This window comes from Oncorhynchus nerka, unplaced genomic scaffold, assembly GCF_034236695.1.
Source record: "Oncorhynchus nerka isolate Pitt River unplaced genomic scaffold, Oner_Uvic_2.0 unplaced_scaffold_5178, whole genome shotgun sequence".
Taxonomy (NCBI): domain Eukaryota; kingdom Metazoa; phylum Chordata; class Actinopteri; order Salmoniformes; family Salmonidae; genus Oncorhynchus; species Oncorhynchus nerka.
In genome coordinates, this window is record NW_027036129.1 from 1 (window position 1) to 8,281 (window position 8,281).

At 42.6% G+C, this 8,281-nt stretch overlaps 1 pseudogene; it reads right to left on the reverse strand.

The window, feature by feature from the left end:
* Positions 1-1,366: 1,366 nt before the first annotated feature.
* Positions 1,367-6,451, reverse strand: LOC135566401 (interferon-induced 35 kDa protein homolog; annotated as a pseudogene).
* Between the last annotated feature and the right edge of the window lie 1,830 nt (positions 6,452-8,281).

The following is an 8,281-nucleotide window of genomic DNA, read 5'->3' on the forward strand; positions in this document are numbered from 1 at the left end:
TTCTGGATTGGAAAGATGCCACTAAGAAAGTGATGTTGAAAAGATTGAGATTAAAATGGAAAGGTCCAAGTGAACTCAAGCATACACAAAGAGGTTAGCTATAGTTACATGATGTACTTAAGCAATAAGGCCCGAGGTATATGGCCAATATACCATGGCTAAAGGCTGTTCATATGCGCATTGGCGGAGTGCCTGGACTCAACCCTAAGCCGTGGTATATTGGCACTATATACCACAAACCCGAGGTGCCGTATTGCTATTATAAACTGGTTACCAACTTAATTAGAGCAGTAAAAATACATGTTTTGTCATATCCGTGGTATACGGTCTGATAAACCACGGCTGTCAGCCAACCAGTTTATAATGTAGACTTCAGAGTACGAGAGAGACCATGTTCAATAGATGCTATAGACTGTGACTTCTGCACTAGGTTGTGTGTAATCATTATGTAAACTTAAGGTAACAATGAGTAGTTATTTTTTTGTCTGTGGGTTTTTCTTGTCAATTGGAACAACAGTCTTCCCAATTATTAACTGTATATCCAGGTTTATGTCCTCATCCTGCTGCTTTCCTTTCTATTAATGTATTTGCCTCTTTCATATCGCTTGGTTTTCTCCATTCCTCCCTAAGTGCCTGACCGGGTGTGTGGACTGTCGTTGTCCTGTGGATCTAACTTGTTTTTAGTTGTTGCACTAGGCTATCCTGCTGGATCTTTGTGTTTTTGTTGTGGGACATTGTTACTAGATTTTACAATAAACTCCATCTGTGGTCCATTGTCTGACTGGATGTGGTTTTGCTAAACTATTTGTACTGCTTTGATGCTCATGCACTTTACTCGATTAAAACTTAAATCTCACATTGTCAGTGTAGTCCCTTCTCAGTAATAATGAACGAACCACACACCATCGTAATGTCTGACTTGGTCCATTGGACAGACTTTATTACAATCACTGATTCTACCGTACGGGATTGCTCATTCAATACTAATGACAGAAAACAATACTCACGATTATAGAACACTAAATATTGACACCTTTAGAGATGGTAGAATACACATTCCTTCTCAAATGTTAACTTAAAGATATTCAATTAGTCTTTGTAAATTACCCAATTTACATTTCTTTTGGCAACTTTTGTTCCTGAAGATTTCTTCACTAAAAACGTTTCACCTAAAATGATCTGCATGCATAATCAGAAATTCTATATAAATAGATGGTTCTACCAAATTATGTTTTGAACAGGAAAAGACAACTTCAGACAAAAGCTTTGGCACAGTGCCAACCCCTAAGATTAGCATTTGATTGAAAGATGAGATCATACCTCTATCCAGAACATGCTGATAGCAGGCCAGGATTAGATCCCCCAGGCTGGATTTAACTGATCCTGTACTGAGATGAGCAGCAATAGAAAGGTGTCTGTTGAGCTCACTGGGGGAGGGCTATCAGTGCCTGGCCCTCTCACTGGCTCTGGTCTTCAGTGGGACAGTCACTCCGAACAGGGCCAGGGTGTGCTGCCCCAGGGGGTTGTAGAGGAAGGCGTCCACCTCCCCCCACCGTTTCCTGGTCTTCTGGAAGTGGATCTCCAGCAGGTCCTGCAGGTTCTCCTGCTCCATGACGGCAGGGATGCCAGTCAACTTAGCATGAAGCACGCCCACAAGCTGACAGCCGTGTCTGGTAGAGGGGTCAGATTGGAGGATGTGCTTTTACTGCAGACAGCTTCTAGACACTAATGTTTAGACTAGCTTGTCTGTAAGTCCTAAACAATGAGTTGAGCACCTATTATCTTGTGTATAGGGCCTTGAGTTTCCTAATTGAATAACAATCCCATTGTAGTTGTAACTTGTAACCAAATTTAATGGGCGCACAACCAGGCTGATACTGTGTATGGTTTATAACATTACTCTCAGAATTGATTTCACTAGGCATAAAGGTATTTCTGCTGATAGTGTAGTTGGTCTATGATAAAGTTCTTATTTTATAGTATGGTTGTCATGGAGTTAAAGGATAAACTCATGGCCATGAACATGAAATCTGCTTACCTGGAAACTTGTGATCTCTCCGTTCAGAAATGGAGTCACCTTCACACTGTGCCTCCTTTTTCAAACTCCACATCAGGTACACAGCTTGCCAGTCAGCCTTGGCAACTGTGGTAAACAATGCACAGTACGCTCAGATAATCAAAGTTGTACATTTCTCCATTATATAAAGTCAGAAAGAAATGGACAGAAATAACAGTATGAAAATTCATTTGTCTGAGCTTTTTCAATTTATGAAGAAAATACATTTTCTGACAGGAACTTGACTTGCGTGCTATTGTTTTCTATAAAAGTGATGACCACGTTGCCAGAATCATGCAGCATGTCAGACTCTTCCACCTCCCCCTCCATTCTTGCTCTTGGCAAAGTGGATCTCCAGTTTTGTCGAGCGGTCCTCCCCGGCCTTCTTGGGCAGGTTGGAAACCAGGAATACGGCGTGAACATACCTGCGGTCTCCATCTGAGAGACAGGTGCACACACAGACACTGGTTCACACAAAGGAATGCAATGACATACATACCAATGAAATAAACTAAACTAACTGGATGTAATCCAAGTTATTCTGCACATCCAAGTTATTCTGCACATGACACTCTTCATAACAGAGCCACAGTGTTGTTCAGGCCCTTGTATTGCACTCATTACATCATCTTCCTGACACCTAAACACTAGTGAATGGAGATGGGTCTCTGTGGTTGTACCTCTACTTGACAGGGCACCAGCAGCTGTACGAGCTTGGCCTCCAGAGTGATGGCACAATCCCCGCCCAGATCCACCTTATGCTCCCTCAGGCTCAGGATCTTCTGGGCCACTGTGGAGGAAAGGCGGTATAATAACCACAGAAATCAAATAGGTGCTAGACAGAGTAAAGGTTTCAGTTTTACCTTCCTCATCCTCAAAAGTGATCAGTGCAGTGCCCTCCCTCCATTGGATACACTATACGTGGCTTCACATTAAAATTAAGTGTTTGTCATCACCCGTTTCTCCAGTGAACACAACTTCTTTTCGAGGCACTGCAGCAGTGGTACTAAAACCAGAGACCATCTTCAATAGGTAACCAAATCTCAACACCTACTAGTGCACACACCTAAGACTAATAATACAGCTCTGAGTTTTAGGGTGTGGCCCAGATTTAGTCACTTGAGGTTGTAGGTGCCTCCTCCTCAAGCTGCAGTTCTTCCTCTGCTCTCTGATCTCCCTCTTCAGTCTGCTCTCCTCATCATGCAGGGCAGTCTATCTTCTCCTGCAGAGAAACATTACTCCTGCTCAGTCATTCAGCAGAATCCAAACCTCTATCAAGACCTCTCTCAACCCCGCAAAAAGCCACTAAGGCCATAGGAAAAGCGGCTCTAGTGATATCCTAAGACAAATGTTAATCCTAGTGTTGATCTTCGGGTTTAGTGGTTTCGATGAGAGTTTGTCACACCCCTTTCAGAGTCTACATCCCTGGCTTGATTGTTGTCATCCTCTTCCAGAATATCCTCAGTTTGACTACGCGCTGTCTGAACTGTTTAGCAAGGTCCTCCTGGTCATCCTGGCTCTGGACAGGTCCCTGCTCCTTCAACTGATTGTGTTGAACCTGAGAACACAGATTCTATGAGGCCCTTGAGCCATAGGCTACACTCACAAACCAAGGAGTTAAATATGCATCAATTATTATGCACAGTAGAGAAAGCCTCTCTTTCTCTCACTCTCTCTATATATCTATATATACGCACACAGTGGCTTACGAAATATTCACCCCCTAAACATTTTTTTCTATTTTGTTGCCTTACAACCTGGAATTAAAATAGATTTTCTGGGGTTTTTGTATCATTTGATTTACAAAACATGCCTACCACTTTGAAAACAAACAAGAAATAAGACAAAAAAAAATAGAAAACTTGAGCGTGCATAACTATTCACCCCCAAAGTCAATACTTTGTAGAGACACCTTTTGCAGCAATTACAGCTGCAAGTCTCTTGGGGTATGTCTCTATAAGCTTGGCACATCTAGCCACTGGGATTTTGCCCATTCTTCAAAGGTAAAACTGCTCTAGCTCCTTCAAGTTGGATAGGTTCACGTGGTGTACAGCAATCTTTAAGTCATACCACAGATTCTCCAGTTGGATTGAGGTCTGGGCTTTGACTAGGCCATTCAAGACAATTAAATGTTCCCCTTAAACCTCTCAAGTGTTGCTTTAGCAGTATGTTAGGGTCATTGTCCTGCTGGAAGGTGAACCTCCATCTCGGTCTCAAATCTCTGGAAGACTGAAACAGGTTTCCCTCAAAGAATATCCCTGTATTTAGCGCCATCCATCATTCCTTCAATTTTGACCAGCTTCCCAGTCCCTGCCGATGAAAGACATCCCACAGCATGATGCTGCCACCACCATGCTTCACTGTGGGTGTGGTGTACTCGAGGAGTGATGAGAGGTGTTGGGTTTGCGCCAGATTTGGTTTTCCTTGATGGCCAAAAATGACATTTAGTCTCATCTGACCAGAGTACCTTCTTCCATATTTTGGGAGTCTCCCACATGCCGTTCGTGAACACCAAACGTGTTTGCTTATTTTTTGTTTTGATTTTTTCCGTAAATCCCAGCTCTGCTGAGTGTACGGCTTAAAGTGGTCCTATGGACAGATACTCCAATTTCCACTGTGGAGCTTTGCAGCTCCTTCAGGGTTATCTTTGGTCTCTTTGTTGCCTCTCTGCTTAATGCCTGTGAGTTTTGGTGGGCGGCCCTCTCTTGGCAGGTTTGTTGTGGTGCCATATTCTTTACATTTTTAAATAATGGATTTAATGGTGCTCCGTGGGATGTTCAAAATGTCTGATATTTTTTATAACCCAACCCTGATCTGTGCTTCTCCACATCTTTGTCCCTGAACTGTTTGAGAGCTCCTTGGTCTCCATGGTGCCACTTGCTTGGTGGTGCCATTTTCTTGGCAGTGTGCAGCCTTTCAGAACAGTTATATACGCACACACACACACTTAGATCGCACACAGGTGGACTTTATTTAATTAATTATGCTGGCTTCTGAAGGTAATTGGTTACACCAGATCTTATTTAGGGGCTTCTTAGCAAAAGGGGTGAATACATATACACAAGCCACCTTTCCATTTGTATGGTTCTTTTTCCATTTCACTTCACCAATTTGGACTATTTTGTGTATGTTCATTACATGAAATTCAAATGTAAAAAAAATTTTTTTACAGGTTGTATTGCAACAAAATAGGAAAAATGCTAAGGGGGATGAATACTTTTGCAAGGCACTGTGTGTATATATATATATATATATATATATATTACATTTATTTCGCAATTCAAACTTTGTCACGTAGCGCCGAATACAACAGATGTAGGTAGACCTTACCGTGAAATGCTTACTTAACCAACAAAGAAAGAGTTCAGAAAATATTTACCAATTATAAAAAGTAACAATAAAATAACAAAAAGGAGGCATTATACAGGGGGTACCGGGTCAATGTGCAGGTGTACAGGTTAGTCGAGGAAATGTGTACATGTAGGTAGGGGTAAAGTGACTATGCATAGATAAACAGCGAGTAGCAGCTGTGTAAAAACAAATGTAAATAGTCCTGGTAGCCATTTCATTGTCTTCTGGCTTGGGGGTAGAAGCAGTTAAGGAGCCTTTTGGTCCTAGACTTGGCGCTCGGGTACCGCTTGCCATGCGGTAGCAGAAAGAACAGTCTATGACTTGTGTGACTGGAGTCAGACAAGTTTTGGGGCTTTCCCAATCAATATCCTTTCTTTGGTCAAATATACCTTGCATTTGCTGATAGCATGTAGGATTCCATCCAAGGTGTTTTGTGATCCCTGGGTGTCTGTCATTAAGGAGAAATCCTGAAAAACAATTCCATTCAATTCCATTAGGTCAGCCGCCTGTTTATACAAATGATAGGACTCACTGAAGATGGGGTCCCCCTTACCTCATCACACATGACTGTCGGAGAAATTGACGCTAATCTGTAAAGTATAAAATGTCGTGGAAAATGTGTTAATAATGAAAAAGAGCTGTGATAGATCAATTAGTGGAAGAATATCATAATTGGGCTGGCTGTCTAAATGTAGCCAACGTCTCCACTGACGAGTGTAGGCTACACTTCATAAAATGAAGTAGTTTGAAACGATCTAGTTTAAAGCTTTCGGTATTCATATAGTTACACATTCCTTTTGATTCGGCCCAACTATCAACGCGTCCAAGTACCATTGACCGTTCATTTTAAATCTTTAATTTAAAAAAGTATGACTCTTAACACATATCCAATCAATTTTAAATTAAAATGAGTTTAAAATCATTTAGTTACGATTTTATAGAAGACAAAGCTGAGTAAACCACTTACCGTAGTTAGCTGTTGTGTAATGGTACGTCTTTTTCTTTCAGTTTCAGTTTCTTCAATCTGACACGGCAGATTTCGACAAGAGGTAGGCGCTTGGGTAGCCCTTTACGCGCACTCATTAAATCCTTGATTATGCTCCAGCACAGCACTCAATACATCATCTTTTACTGAATATATATATATATATAAACGCAGCAAAAAAACGTCCTCTCACTGTCAACTGCGTTTATTTTCAGCAAACCTAACATGTGTAAATATGTGTATGAATATAACAAGATTCAACAATGGAGACATAAACTGAACAAGTTCCACCCATGTGACTAACAGAAATGGAATAATGTGTCCCTGAACAAGGGGGGGTCAAATTAAAAGTAACAGTCAGTATCTGGTGTGGCCACCAGCTGCATTAAGTACTGCAGTGCATCTCCTCCTCATGGACAGATTTGCCAGTTCTTGCTGTGAGATGTTACCCCACTCTTCCACCAAGGCACCTGCAAGTTCCAGGACATTTCTGGGGGGGAATGGCCCTGGCCCTCACCCTCACATCCAACAGGTCCCAGACGTGCTCAATGGGATTGAGATCCGGGCTCTTCGCTGGCCATGGCAGAACATTGACATTCCTGTCTTGCAGGAAATCATGCACAGAACGAGCAGTATGGCTGGTGGCATTGTCATGCTGGAGGGTCATGTCAGAATGAGCCTGCAGGAAGGGTACCACATGAGGGAGGAGGATGTCGTCCCTGTTACGCACAGCGTTGAGATTGCCTGCAATGACAAGCTCAGTCCAATGATGCAGTGACACACCGCCCCAGACCATGACGGACCCTCCACATCGATCCAATGCCAGAGTACAGGCCTCAGTGTAACACTCATTCGTTCAAAGATAAACGCGAATCTGACCATCACACAACAAAACTGTGACTCGTCAGTGTAGAGCACTTTTTACCAGTCTTCTCTGGTCCAGCGATGGTGGGTTTGCGCCCATAGGCGACGTTGTTGCCGGTGATGTGTGGTGAGGACCTGCCTTACAACAGGCCTACAAGCCCTCAGTCCAGCCTCTCTCAGCCTATTGCGGACAGTCTGAGCACTGATGGAGAGATTGTGCGTGCCTGGTGTAACTCGGGCAGTTGACATCCCTGTACCTGTCCCGCAGGTGTGATGTTCGGATGTACCGATCCTGTGTAGGTGTTGTTGCACGTTCTGTCACTGCGAGGACAATAAGTTCTCAGTCCTGTCTCCCTGTAGCGCTGTCTTAGGCATCTCACAATACGGACATTGCAATTTATTGCCCTGGCCACATCTGCAATCCTCATGCCTCCTTGCAGCATGCCTAAACCAAATTCACAGATGAGCAGGGACCACAGGCATCTTTCTTTGTGTTTGTCAGTAGAAAGGCCTCTTTAGTGTCCTAATTTTTCATAACTGTGACCTTAGTGTCCTAACGACCATTCCACAGGTACATGTTCATGGATCATTGAACAAGCATGGGAAAGTGTTTAAACCCTTTACAATGATCTGTGAAGTTATTTGGATTTTTACAAATTATCCCTTGAAAGACAGGGTCCTGAATATAAAATGACCTTGAATAGATTTCTCAGGTGTGCTAGTGGCTGGAAAACATGCACCCAGTAGCTTGGTGACCACTGTGCCATACTGATACCATTAGACCAATATGATAGTGTGGAAATGGATTTGAGCAAAATGTAAAAGGACAAGCTTGTACTTTCCAGCGTTTCCACTTGTCAATGCCATGTTCACACAAGTCTGGTTGGGCCAATAAGTTAATTCATGACATTATCATTAACAAGCAGCTTTTGTAAACACCTTTCTACTGCTTTTTATGAGGCAATAAGCAGCTGTATTGCTTAATCTCCAACACTTGTCAATAAAACCACAAATGAAAACACCAG